The sequence below is a fragment of the Vulpes vulpes genome, chromosome 9 (assembly GCF_048418805.1).
Source record: "Vulpes vulpes isolate BD-2025 chromosome 9, VulVul3, whole genome shotgun sequence".
Lineage (NCBI taxonomy): Eukaryota > Metazoa > Chordata > Mammalia > Carnivora > Canidae > Vulpes > Vulpes vulpes.
The window spans coordinates 45226653-45240951 of record NC_132788.1 but is presented as its reverse complement, the minus strand read 5'-3'; the positions used below and the strand labels follow the sequence as shown (position 1 = coordinate 45240951).

At 40.4% G+C, this 14299-nt stretch overlaps 1 non-coding gene across 1 annotated transcript; it reads left to right on the top strand.

The window, feature by feature from the left end:
• Positions 1-13930: 13930 nt before the first annotated feature.
• LOC112918728 (small nucleolar RNA ACA64) lies at positions 13931-14037 on the top strand. Its single transcript, XR_003234759.1, has one exon. It is a non-coding gene; the product is annotated as a small nucleolar RNA ACA64 (small nucleolar RNA).
• Positions 14038-14299: the final 262 nt, after the last annotated feature.

Sequence of the window (14299 nt, the reverse complement as noted above, 5' to 3'; positions counted from 1 at the left end):
TTGAATGGAATGATATACTTAAAATTTTGCCACAAAATCACTTGATATATGCTTGTATCTCTTGGGTTGTGGCATTATATTATATTCCTTTTATGTCTAAATATATTTAGGAGGAAATAAAATGCCACTTAATTTCCAAATAAGCTTACTTGGTTTTTAATTAAATTTCTCAGAGCAGTTTGTCAACCTTGGCATTTACATATAAAACATTGATAATTATGTAAAGATTCTTAAGAGATTTGTTTAGAAGGTTTGGAGTTCAGAAGCACAATGCCAGAGAAAGGGCACAATTAAAACACTAACATTGCCTTATTCTTATCACAGCTCTGGAAACAAAAGAACATGAGGTGCAGAAGTGAATCATGCTCCATAGACCAAAGAGGAGGTGAGGGAGCCCCAGGGGATGGAGGTCACGTTCAAACCAAGGCCATGCACATTAGCACTTTTCCTGGGAAACTGTGACCTTTATTTCTGGGAAAATATTTAGGAGCCCCAGTAAGAGCAAATAATAACAACTAGGAATATTCCTGTCAGGATCAGAGGAGACAGGAAAGAAGGAAAGCAAAAACAGGAGAAGGAGGGAGACAGAGAGATATAACTGTAGTATGTTTCAATAAAGAAACAAACAGAAATAGTATTTTAGAAATCCCATTCTCTTAAATAGAAATATCCTTTGGGTTGTGGATACAGATGAGGTCACCAAGAACTCTGACTTGTTCTTGTGGACACGTAGATCTACTCTCACACAGTGTTCCCTAGGCATCGAGCCTCTACTGGAAAGTTCTGCTGGCACCTGACATGTCCAAGAATCATGACCTCATAGAAGAGGCATGAGGGCCACCTCCCAGGATGTGCGCCCTCCTGTCTTCCATCTCTTCCCCTCCTTAGAACCTTCACGGTGCACTCAGAGGCCTGAAAGCAAGGGGAAATGGCTCCCTTTACTTCTTAGGGGATATCCAGTTACAGGTGTTCCAAACCACAGCAGTTTTTTCTCTCAGTGACTTGTAGGGTTTTAGGTAACAGAGCAGTTGCTGTGTCCTCTCAGGAGGAAACACAGACTTTAGCACACAGACTTGGGTCAAGAGCCAGTCAAGTGAGAGAAACTAAAGCCTTACTCAGAATGCCTCCCTCTTCTGAAATCCAGGGCTCTGGTGGATGTGCTGGCTGCCTCTTTCTTGAGTTGATGGGCTGTGTAGTCCTAGAGCACTGGACTCTTGTATGCTGCCCCCACAACACACCACACAAAGCCAACAAATCACACAGATACATCTGAATTCAGAATTAGGACAAGCATTTGCCATGACTTTCTTCTCTATGTCTTATTTTAATGCACTTAAAACATAAACAAGAATTATGTAATGTGTTATGCAACTAATAATAAATAAAATGCCTGTTATTAAACCAGCCAGCTTAAGAAATAGAACAGAAACACAATCATATCTGTGATCCTTTCCTATTCCAACCTTGTGCCTCAGTAGGTGTAACCCGTTTCTCATATGTCAGATTTATCATTTCCCTGTTTTTACACATACATACATAGTTTTATCTTGTATCACTAACACTATAGGGCTCAGTTTTGCTTGTTGAATTTCACCAAAATGTCTCATCAGCTGTATAGTCTTCTGAAACCAGCTTTCTCACTCAACATTCTGGTACTGAGATTAATCCATGCTCACTCATTTTCATTGTTTTGTGAGCATGGCTGTATTGAACATTCTGTTACATTTCATGATGACCACATGCAAGAATTTCTTCAGGGTATATATTAGTGGAATTGCTTTGTCATAGGATATGCAAAACATTTCATTTACATTCTTAATGGCAATATGTTAATGTCCCACATCCTTTCCAAAACTTGGTATTAGCAACATTAAGGTTTTCAATCTAGTGGGTGTGAAAGGATTTCTAGCTGAGGTCCTGATTTGCATAGCCTTTATTACTGAGGAGTGAAACATGTTTACTCACCATTTGTTTCCTCTTATGTGAAATGCCTGTTCAAGTTTTTGCACATGCTTCTATTAGGTTGTCTTTTTCTTACTGATAAACAGAAGTTTTTTCTATATTCCAGATGTTAATCTTTTGCCAGTTATATGTATGTAGTTACCATATCCCAGATCATGGCTTGACTCCACACTTTCTTCATGGTGTCCTTTAATGAATCGAAGTTCTTAACATTAATGTGATCAAACAATCTTTTCCTTTATGAGTACAGCATACCATGTTTTGATTAAGAAACCCTTATCTCTTCCAAGGTCATAAAGATAATGTCCTATATTGTTTTCTACTAGTTTTAAAGCCCTTAGCATGAGGGACTTATATTACCATAGCTTCATAAGTCTTGCTACCAAAAGCAAAGTTTTCCATCTTCTTCTGCAAGAGTGTTCTTCTGCTTAAGTCTTAGAATTGATTTGTTAAGTTCCCTTAAAAAACAAATGAGATTAGGATCATAGTTGTTTTGAATTTTGTGACAACTCACATTTTTATTGTGTTGATTCTTTCTACCCATTAATATGGCACATTTCTTACATAGCTTATAAATGTCTCTGAATTTGTCTACTTTGGACATCTCGTATAAATGGACTCATATGTGGTTCCTTTGTGACTGTCTTTTTCTATTTAGCATAATCGTTTTCAAGGTTCATCCAGGTTGTAGCATGTGTCAGTTCTTTTTTATTTGCCAATTAATATTCCATTGTATGGATACAACATGTTTTATTTATCCATTCATCGGTTGATGGATATTTGGCTTGTTTCTACTTTTGGGATATTACAAATGCTGCTTTGATCATTCATGTGCAAGTTTCTGTGTGGACATATGTTTTTATTTCCCTTGAGTATATACCTAAAAGTTGGAATTGCTGGATCATATGGTAACTCTATGTTTAACCACTTGAGAAACTGCCAGGCTATTTTCAAAGTGGCTGTACCATTTTACATCCCCACCAGCAATGTCTGAGGGTTCCAATTTTTCCACATCCTCATCAATACTTATTACCGTCTGTCTTTATGATTGCAGCCATCCTCCTGAGTGTGAACTGGCATCTCCTTGTGGTTTTGATTAGGGAATCAGGCAGACCTGGATTTAGATCCAGCCTTGCCATTTTTTCATGGCCCTTTCAAGATTAGTGGGTTACTAAATGCATGTGCCCTGGAGTTCTGTCTAAGGCTCTGTGGCAGGATATAACAATCCATGGTACCTGTGCTAAGCAATAGCAAAAAAGCACCCTCTCAAGGTTCACAGAGACCATGAAACCTGCGTTCCTGTGCCCACTCCTGCCGGTTAGAAAGGGGACACTGCCTTCCACACTGCTCTGCAAGCCAAGCAGAGAGAGAGGAGAGGGGAATCAGGGGTCACGATTTAACTTGGCAGTGTCCTGAAGTTGGAGGCGCCTAGGGACTGGGTTCTAGAGGTGAGGACTCTCTGCTTGGTCACCACCCAAAGGGCCCTTGAGGGCAAGGAGTGAAGGCTGGAATCTAGGATGTCAGCTTACCTTCTTCTGTGGCTGGGCCCTCCACATTCCAGGGTGCCGACGCCAGGGTTTGTTAGAACCAGGCTGTAAATCTCTCATATTTTTTACACAGAACCCCTGAGACTGTAAAATGCAGACAATAACAATAGCGATCCTGTAGGGTTTCTAGGAGGGTCTAAGACACTATAATAAAGTACTAGGCAACCAGAATGCTTTCAGTGTTTCTATTCAGCTTCTTTCCCTTCAAATTGGGATCACACTGTATAAACAGTTTGTATTCTACAATTTTTCCCATTTGTTTCTAGATTAAACCATATTAAAATAATATCCAACCTTTTTTGGAGCACAGAAACAGCAATTTTAAGTATTTCAATATAATGTATCAGGGACTTTTTTTTTCTTAGAGTGTATATGTCGGGGGGGTGGGTGGGCAGAGGGAGAGGCAGAAAGAGAATCTCAAGCAGGCTCCATGCACAGTGCAGAGCACAACTTGGGGCTTGATCTCACAACTCATGACTCTGAAATCAACCAGAGCTGAAACTAAGAGTCAGATGCTTAACCGACTGAGCCACCAAGGCAGGTCTGTATCAGGGACTTTTTTCACATTATCAGATATTCTTTGAAAATGTGATTTTTAATGACTGCATATTATTCTATCATATGAATAAATTCTGACTTACTCAGTTCTTCTCCTTGTTCTATTTAGGCTGTTTAAAATTCTACATTATTTTCTCTTGGTTTCTAACTGGAAATATAAGCCATTTAAAATCCATTAATTAAATTTAAAACAAACTACTGCAATAATAGTTTATGTATCATAAACCTTTCCACAAACACTAAAGAACCTTTTCTTTGTAACCCATGCAACCTCTGACTTGCCTGCCATCTCTGATTCCCCCTTCCCTCTCTGGCCAGCCTGCCACTACACAGACCATTGGATTGGCCCTTCTCTCTGCTTCTTTCCTGCTTTGTTTTTACTAAGAACCACAGTGGAGGAAAAAATCGAGTACTCTGGGTATAGGCATAGAATAATCTTCCCAAAGTGCTTATTACTGACACATTAATCTATCATTAGTGAGGTGCATTCAAAATGCAATTTTATGTTATTGTTTTGTCTCCTACTCTACCTTATGACTTTGACAATGGGTACTGCCCTTGCCTCTGGATGAAAATGAGGGCAAGCCTATGGCCTTTGTGATCACTGCTAAATAGATGAAATGCTGTGGTGACTTTAAGTCATACATCTCATACTCCAACCTGGAATGCTTGGCCCAATATATCAATTAACACTTCAGTCACCTCCCATGCCTTCCCCACTAAGCTAGGGCTGGTCATAGGTGGGGGCCTGGGTTTAAGGAGGGCATGTATTCAGTTTCTTATTTCCTTCCCACTGCTTCCACTGCCTGAAGACTGATGGCTCTATGGTGAATCCTGAAGCTGTGGATAAGGAGCACACAGAGACTGGGGAAAGAAGGTTCTTACTTATGACACATGGTAGGCAAGATCTCTAGGCTGGGCAGATGCTTCTAACAGACTCATTCCTTCCTGGGAACTTGAGTGGGTTTGTCAGACCCCTGCTGAACTTCCCTACTTCAGGGTGCCTCCCCTCCTCAACACTGGCCCTTGGAGACCCCCACAAATCTTACTGCTGAGCGATCCTGACTCCAGCAGGCCACTTTCTCAGACAAGAGCTCTTTTAAATGACCCTCAAGTTATTCCCTTAACCAGGTTCCATATCTGGTGTCCAGGATTGCGTGCTGTGGAGCAGACAGGCCCACAGCAAGGAGGGCATCACTTCTCAGGCATGCTAGGTGCAGCCTCCCTCCCACTGCCTTGGGCCCCAGGCCAACACCAGCTCCAGTGGCCTAGCAAGCCCTGTACTACTTGTGTGTTTGGGGGAAGAGGGGAGGGATGGGTGGTCACAACCCAGCTTTTCTCCCAAGAAATCCTCTTTCCCTCTCACATTCAGCTATTTTGTGTCTTCTCTTGTATATAACATCCCTGACACCTTTTCTGATCCATGCCCAAACCGCATGTTCCCACTCCCTGGAATACCATGTTTGGGAGGTCTTTCATTCAGACTTCATATCCCTAAACTCTAAATAGCACTGCCTCTTATTCACTGGTCTCTAAACATGTCAATCAGCAAAGGAAGCTCCATATTTGAAATAATCCTCTGCCAAAAAACAAACCTCTTCAAATGCGAACTATTTTCTTTTAAATTATTTGCTTTCTGTGTTTGAATATTCTTGCTTTAGGGATTTTTTGTTTGCAGAAATGTAGGCTGGAGTAGGGGGAAGGAGAAATACAAAGCTTTACAAGCAAAGAGGGATTAATGGCCTATGTTGTACTTGTCTTGTGGATTAGATTACTGTAATTGCAAGCATGATTTCTCCTTCATAAGGTCTGTGGACAAATTAATCAAAGTGTCGATGACGTGAGCTGAGGGGAGCAGTGAGGGACAAAACGGAAAGCCAAGGGGAAGAAGGCTGTCGCTCACTTGGGAATGGAGCCTGGGGTCAGGGGTCAGGAAGGTCAACATTTCCAAAGGGTGTAGAGGAGCTCACAGGAAAAATGAAGCTAGGGATCAGGGATCAGGCAAGGAAGGAGGAGCCAGAAACCAAAAGAGGCAAATACACCAGTTTCTAACTCCCTCATTACGGCAGATAGACACCAGTTATGTATCCTTTTCCTCTGTCTGCTTTGCTTAAAATTGCCATGGGGGTTGGCATTGTGGACAAGTAACAATCAAGTGTGAATGAAAAACAAATATATTTTCAGAAATGCAATTATTCACCAAGTTTACTTTCCATAACCCCTTCTTAAGAATTTACTGATAGATGAGTTGTGGCAAAATAAGGAAATAATCCAAAAAGAAGACCTGAGAGCTAGGAAATAGATCTCACCCAAGAGAAGGAAAAGTCACAGAATGAGCACCACACAGAAAGACACAAGCCTTGGAGAGAGTACAGGGGAGTGAAAGTAGGTGGTATTCAGGAGATGTATTATCCTGGGCAGCCCCCATGGCTTAGTGCCGCCTTCAGCCCAGGGCGTGATCCTGGAGACCTGGGATTGAGTCCCATGTCGGGTTCCCTGCATGGGGTCTGCTTCTCCCTCTGCTTGTCTCTCTAATAAATAAATAAATAAATCTTGAAAAAAAAAAAAAAAGATAAATTATCCTGAGAGTTTGGGATATTTTGTCATAAGCCTTTCCACAGTATTTGACTTTTCCAACCATATCTATATATCACCTGATAAAAATTAAAATTACATTAATATAAATTAATACTGGTATCAATAGTCCAGATGCAGCCACCGAGGCAGTTGAGAGAGTTTGTGTTTGGGGACTGAGCTAATGGTACTTGCTCTACAGGTTAGATTGGACCAATTAGACTGACAATGCAATGATCTAACTTGGCTATTAAGATAGAAATAACTTTGCTGAGAAGACAGGCTTTAAGATGAAAATTAAACCTGTATTTTAAGCTTTAATTAGCATATATAGTGATATCATTATGACAAAAAAAAATATTTATGGTCTGGTTATGGTACAAAGAGCTTCGAACCAGGAGGCTGCTTGGGTTCTAATTCAAGCTCTACCAACTCACCGTGCAACCTTGAAACGTCCATAACTTCTCTGTTCTTTGGTTTCAACACTTATAAAATGGGAAGTCTTTCATTCATAGTGTACATATGTATTGACTACCAGAAAGTAGATATTGCAACAGAGGACAAATCTCACCGAGCCATATCCAAATGGAGGAGGACAGACAATAAACAAAATATAAAACTGTACTATTAAGCTAGTATACCAGAAAGTGATGACTGTGGTAGAGAAAAATAAAGTGTAAAAGGGCCATAAGGAATGCTGGGGTGGGAGATGCAATTTTACATAAGGAATTCAAGGAAGTCCTCATTGAGTCAGAAATATTTGAATACTTAAAGGAGATGAGGACAAGACATGCCAACATCTGGAAGAAGAATATTCTAGGCAGAGGAAATACTATATACAAACAGTATAATATGGAAATTTGTCTGGCATGGCAAGAACTGTGAGGAAGCCCCTGGGGCTTGAAGCAGAGTGTGTGAGAACAGAGAGAGCAGAGGGAGATGAAAGCAGAGATGCAGTGGGAGGCACATCACAGGGCCTTGCACATAGGCCATGGTAAGGACCTTGGCTTTCACTCCAATGATGATGCATTAAGGATCTTAAGGAAAAGGAGAAATATGATTTCATTTTCATTTAAAAAAGATAATTCTGGCTACTGTGTGGAGAATGGACTCTAGGGGACAAGAGGAGAAGTAGAGAACCAGGGAAGGACCTTCCACAAGAATCCAGGTGTTATGTGTTGAATTGTGTGCCCCACTCCAATACATTGTAGTCACAATCCCCAGATCTCAGAATAGGGTCTTTCCAAGTACTTAAATTATGGTGAAGTTAGTAGGTTGGGCCTTGATCCAATATGACTGGCACTTTAATAAAAGGGAAATTAGTGGGCATGGAGACATACATGCAGGGAAGACGATGTGCAGAGACACATGGAGAACACGGCCATCCATAAGCAAGAGAGCAAGGCCTGGAACAAAACCTTCCTTCATAACCCTCAGAAGGAAACAGTCCTGCTAAGTTGTGTTTAATCAGCTTTGTCATAGCAGTTCTGGCACACTTAATACATGGGGTACGATATAATTGCGGCTTAGACAGGACAGCAGTGGAAGTATTTAAATTCTGGATATATTATAAGTCAACAGGGTTTCCTGGCAGATTGGAAGGGATGTGAGAGAGAATCAGAGAGTCAAAGGTGACTAGGGCTTGGGCCTGAATAACTAGAAGCATAAAATTGGTACTGACAAAGGTAGAGCTCAAACTGGAGCAGGCTTAGAGAAGGATGTGGTGGAAAGATCAGCAATTCAGCTTGGGGTATGCTACTAGGGATCCAGTTAGGGATGACAAGGACACAATTACTTTTACATAAGGAATGTGAGAATCAAGAGTTCAATACATATTTATTGTGTGTTTAGTGTGTATAAAGCACCGAGGCATTTTTAAGTAGTAGGTATTTTAAAACTTAAAAAGTTTGTTTTATAGAAGCTTTATAAACATTACGTAGATAAGGTGTCCAATCTTTAAAAAGTGAAAACAGGGATCCCTGGGTGGCGCAGCGGTTTGGCGCCTGCCTTTGGCCCAGGGCGCGATCCTGGAGACCCGGGATCGAATCCCACATCAGGCTCCCGGTGCATGGAGCCTGCTTCTCCCTCTGCCTGTGTCTCTGCCTCTCTCTCTCTCTCTCTCTCTCTCTCTCTCTGTGTGACTATCATAAATAAATAAAAATTTTAAAAAAATAAATAAAATAAAAAGTGAAAACATCAAGTATCAGAGAAGCGGCACAGGCTATGCGCGGTTTATCTATAAAGTAATCAGCATAACTGAAATTGTTAATTTCCTCTACAGTACTTTACAAAACAATAATGATATGTCACCACAGTTAATACACTGAAGTATTCACTTGGATTTAAATAACCTAGTGTGTCTGGTTAGTCAGTCTTATTACTATAAAGATATATGGAGCATAAAGATCGCAGTTCAAATGCTGTTGCTGACACCAGCTCTTTGACCATAGTGTTACTCTCCATCTTGGTTCGTTTATTTACGAGATGGGGGTAACAATACCTCATAGAATTGTTCTGAGGAATAAACTAGGTGGCACATATGTACAAGTGCTTCCTCTAGTGACCAGGTCACATCAGGCACTCCAGAAAGTTAATGTTGGTTTGAGACCATGTTACAGGTATTCAGGGTGAGGTGAACAATCACTGTAGGCTCAGCAAAGACTGAGTAGGGCAGATAGCTCCAAGGCTGGAACCTAAACAGGAGGGATATTTACAAAGAGAGAGCATAGACCAATGCTTCTCAAATGTTAACATGGATTCCAATTGCCCCGGGTTGTTGGGTTGAAGCAAGAGGTCTGGAGTGGGGCCTGGGTGATGTCCTATCTGTGTTGCAGTGAGGCCACACTTAAGACTAGAAGGGACACAGGTCACAGGCAAATAGAATGCAGTGATGAAGGCACATCTAATAATAAAAGTGGAAACAAAAACCAATCAGGTTCTGGCTGTGAAGTTCATATTCTCAACCATAAGGTATACATAAATGGCCTCTGATTTGTGGTATTTTTATTATAGTTACTTTCTAGATATTTACCTCTTTTTTTCCCCTTGACCTATCAAAAAACAAAAAACCCTCCAAGTTATTAGATATTTCTTTGGTTTTAATTAACTTTTAATTTTGGAATTTGAGATTCTTTGTGGCATGATAGCTAATTTCTGTACATTTACAGAATGTACAGATCCAGGGTTGCTTGAAAAGGTATATTCTATTTCAAGGACAGAGGATTTAACATGTATCTATTAGATTTGCCATATTTGATCCCTGACATACTTTTATCTATAACTATTTGCAGGCTGGTTTTTATGTCCTCAATCTCATCACTTCTTTGGGCTCTTTTTCAGAGTTCTTTCATTTCATTGAGTATGAAGAATGTCTGACATCTGCTTTCCTTGAATATTCTTTTGACATATTCTTGACTGGCTTTGGCTTATTCTGTTCCTTTGGAGGGGGTGGATATGGGGGTAGGAAGGGTGCAGTTGGGTTGTGGGGACTATCCAGTTTTGCTGGTTCTTTTTTACCCATTAGTCACCTTCCAATGATGGCAATTCTATCCAGGCCCTCTATTTACAATATACAGGACATGGTAAGGGAAATTGGTTATCTGAGCAGCTGACAGCTTTAATTTGGATTTCAGAATACACTCTTACCAAGGGGTGGGTGGGGGAGGGGAGTACATCCACACTCAGTTTTTGCATCATCTCCTGCAGAGCAAGAGATCAGAATGGCTCACAGTAAAGCCTTTGTCATGGAGTTTCTGGAGATCCAGCTGGTGTTTCTCTAGGCTGAATTCAGTCACCAACTGCAAGGGGTTGTGCAGCTGTGCTTCCCCTTGGCCATTTTTCACTTTCAGATCAATTCTCTCTCCATCTGGAGGCTGAAATGCAGAAAGGGTAGTGATTCCATGAAATTTCTCATTTCCAGTACTTGTCATGGGTCTAACCAAGCCTCAGGATCATCTTGCCTCTCCTGCCACAGGGTTTTTAAAATGGACTCTGCAGAGAGGTAACTATTTTAGAGCATTCTTTCTTGAGCCCTTCTTTCGTGATGCTCTTGGAATTCACCTTTAGTCCAAAAATATTTGACAGATACTCTTCATAATCTGTGGTATACATTTATGGCTATTTCTTTACCTGACTGAATATGAAATTTCTATTTATTTCAATCCTTTTGTTTTCAACAGTTGCAGCGGCATAGAAAGAAGAGTCTCCTGGTTTTAAAAGGTGGGGTAAGAATCCATCAAGGTCATATCTTAGGTACTCAGAAAAACAATGGCATTTCTACAGTGTTAATCAAGTTGGACCACTTAAAAGGGTAAGCTAAAGTTTAACAGGTCATAAGCAGAAGGTAAAGCAAGAAGGGATAGGGCTTAGTCTTAGGTTCAGGTTTGGATAGGATTACAGACCAAGATACAATAAGTAAGAATCAAAACAGGATGGTAGCGTGGAGAAATTGGAACTCTTTTGTACTGTTGGTAGGAATGTGGAATGGCACAGCCACTGTGGAAAACAATATGAAGGTTCCTCAAAAATTTTAAAATAGCATTACCTCCTGATCCAGCAATTTCACTTTGGGGTATATACCCAAAAGAATGGAAAGCAGAGTCTCAAATAGATATTTACAACATCCATGTTCAGAAGCATTAGTCACAATAATAAAACGTAAAGGCAACCCAAGTGTCCACTGACAGATGGACAAGTAAAATGTGGAACATACACACATACATACAGTGGAGCGTCATTCAGCCTTAAGGGAAAAAAAGGAAAGTCTGACACATGCTACAACATGGACAAATATTGAAGACATTATACTAAGTCACAAAAGACAAATATTTTATGACTCCACTTATATGAGGTACTTAGAGGAGTTACATCATACAAAGGAGAATGGTAGTTCCTAGTGCTGGGGGAGAGAGGAATGGGGAATTATTGTTTCATGGGGATAGTTTCACTTTTGCAAGAAGAGTTATGGAGATTGATGGTGGTGATGGTTGTGCACTATAAATGTATTTAATACCACTGAACTGTGCAGTTAAAAATGGTTAAGATGACAAGTTTTATGATGTGTCTTTTAGCACAAAAAAAACAAAAACAAAAACAAAACCCTCGAAAAAGCCACAACAGGTTCAGTGGGCAAGATGAACTACGATTTGGGCAATGAAGCAGAGTTCAGGGATTTAAGAAACTTCCAAAGGCGGATACTGTAAGAGGATGGCAACATAGTTTAGATACCCCTACCTCTGCCCTAAAGCAGTAAACATAAAATATACACCCTAATACATATATTAACTCTCAGTTCCCCATGTATCTTGCTATTTCAGTTACAAGTATTTTAAGAACCAACTATTACTCTTTCGTCCAAAAGTGAGTAATTATCCTGATAACTGAAATCTTGATAACCAAGGGCTTTATCATTTACAGATTTTTTTTTTTTAAACACTATTTTATTTGACTACACTTTGAGGCTTTCTCAGATGCTGGTTAGCCCCATTTTCCAGAAGTAAGAACTGAAGCATAGTCTGTAAAATGACTTGCCTAAGATCACACATCTGTTTTATCTACAGAGCCAGGAGCATGATGCTCTATTAGCTATTTCCCTACGCTTTCCTTTACATCCGGAGTTAAAACAAGGAATGAATGGATCAACATTTACACAAAGTTTCAAGAACTGTCTTTTCCACATAGGTAGCAATATTCAAATGCATGTGGAGAAGAATAAAAATGTATTGAGTGTGGCAAGTCTAAAACTGCCATATAAATTTAGGTATATTTTCAAAAGTACCCTTGAAAATCCTCATGTCTCCCATAGTTTTACGTATATAACCCAAAGTAGAGCACACTTAAATTTGAGAATCAATGTCTTAAACCTATGAAAGACACAAAAGGATGTATATTTACATGTCAGGGTATTAAAACAATGCTGCTTTTAAGGTAACTATGAAAACATTGGTGGGGGCACCTGGGTGGCTCAGTTGAGCATCTGCCTTTGGCTCAGGTCATGATCCCGAGGGAATAAATTCTAAAATCAGTACAAGTTAAATATATTTATGATATGGCTCTACTTAACTGCTATGACCATGTATATGTATAAACTTTCTCCATCAGTGAATACTAAAAGTACCATTTCTACTGTGCGTAAGTCAGTAAAACCTTGTCTTAAGAAAGAAGGCAAAATGCTGACAGTTCTCCCATTAAAGTACAATGCCAATTCAGGAGCGGGTGAAGGAAGAAAAACTGTCAGTAAAAATGACATTCAGAAAGATAGGAAGAAAACCCCTACTCTAACACTGTTGAAAAGCAAGTGATATATAGAAATCATAAAAAAGGGAACTGAAAAGAAAGGGTTGGATGTGTCACTGGTGACCTCCAATAACAATTCCATAAAATGAGTTGCTCTGAATTCGGCTGGGTGGAAATTCTGAAAAACTGAAGTGTTGTCAACTTTCATGGATAAGTAACTGTAGCACAGACATGCTAAGGATAAGGTTTTTTTTTGTATTTTAAGTGGTTTAGGAAGGCTCAAAAATGATGGATTAACCACAAGTTTATGAAACTTTAGTTTCCCAAACAGAAAGAGAAATGAGTAGGAATGTAACATAAGTGTTGAAATCAAGGGATTGCACTGGATCCAGACAGAAAACTGAGTATTTTATGAAATTATTTTATGAAAGCAGATAGTATAAGAACACACACATACACACACACTGCAGATCAATCCACAATAAGGCAAGAAGAAGAAATGTAGAAAATTTGACAAATTCTAGAAAGTAAAAACAAATCTTTAGGGAGAACCATAGCCCCAGACACATGCTAGAGATAAATACTGCAAGGAAAAAGCTGAGATGTGGAAGACAATTTGTAAAGTTCAAGAGATTGAAAAAGAATTCCAGAAATTCCATTCCTCCAGAGAAAATGGAGGAAAAAAAGAAATAATAAAGACAGCTATGCGTTATTTCAAAATCAGATGTAAGACAAAATGATGCAGGAAAGTTGAAGAAAAGGAGTATCAAGTACTAATAAAAAGGGTAGCAAAAAAAAAAAAAAAGGTAGTAAGATTAAGATCAAACAGAATTCAAGCAACGTATTGAAGGGGAAAACATTTTATGCTGTTCTAATGGTACAATCCATCAAGACTATATATCAGTCATAGAACTAACATCACAACTTTAACATATATTAAGTAAAAATTGTTACAAAGAAAAATGGACATATTCAAAATATTTATGGAAGACATCAACAAAGCTCTCTCTAAAATCAATAGGTCTGCCAGACAATAAATACAAAAGTTTATCAGCGTTGGTTGAAAATCACCTGCGGCCCTGCCCGTGGCGCCCAGAGCCCCCGGGGCCTCAGCTCACGGCCCCCCGGTGCGTGTGGGGAGGTGAAACCCGCCCCGACAGCGCCCGCCGCCGGCCGCAGGTGCTCTGGCCCCTGATCCCTAACCTCGGACTCCCGATCCCGTGGTGGGAGGGGCCCCTGCCCCGCACGCCCCCTGGAGCAGTTGGCCCGAGTGCGCGGGTGGGTGCGCGCGGCTGGCCCTCCCCTGCCTGGAGCCGTCCGCACGGCCTCCTGCCGCCCCCAGCTCCGCCAGACGGGTTCCCGCGGGCCGGCGGCCCAGGTCCCACACCGCACAGCTTCCACGGTAGCAGGTACCTTTGGGCTGG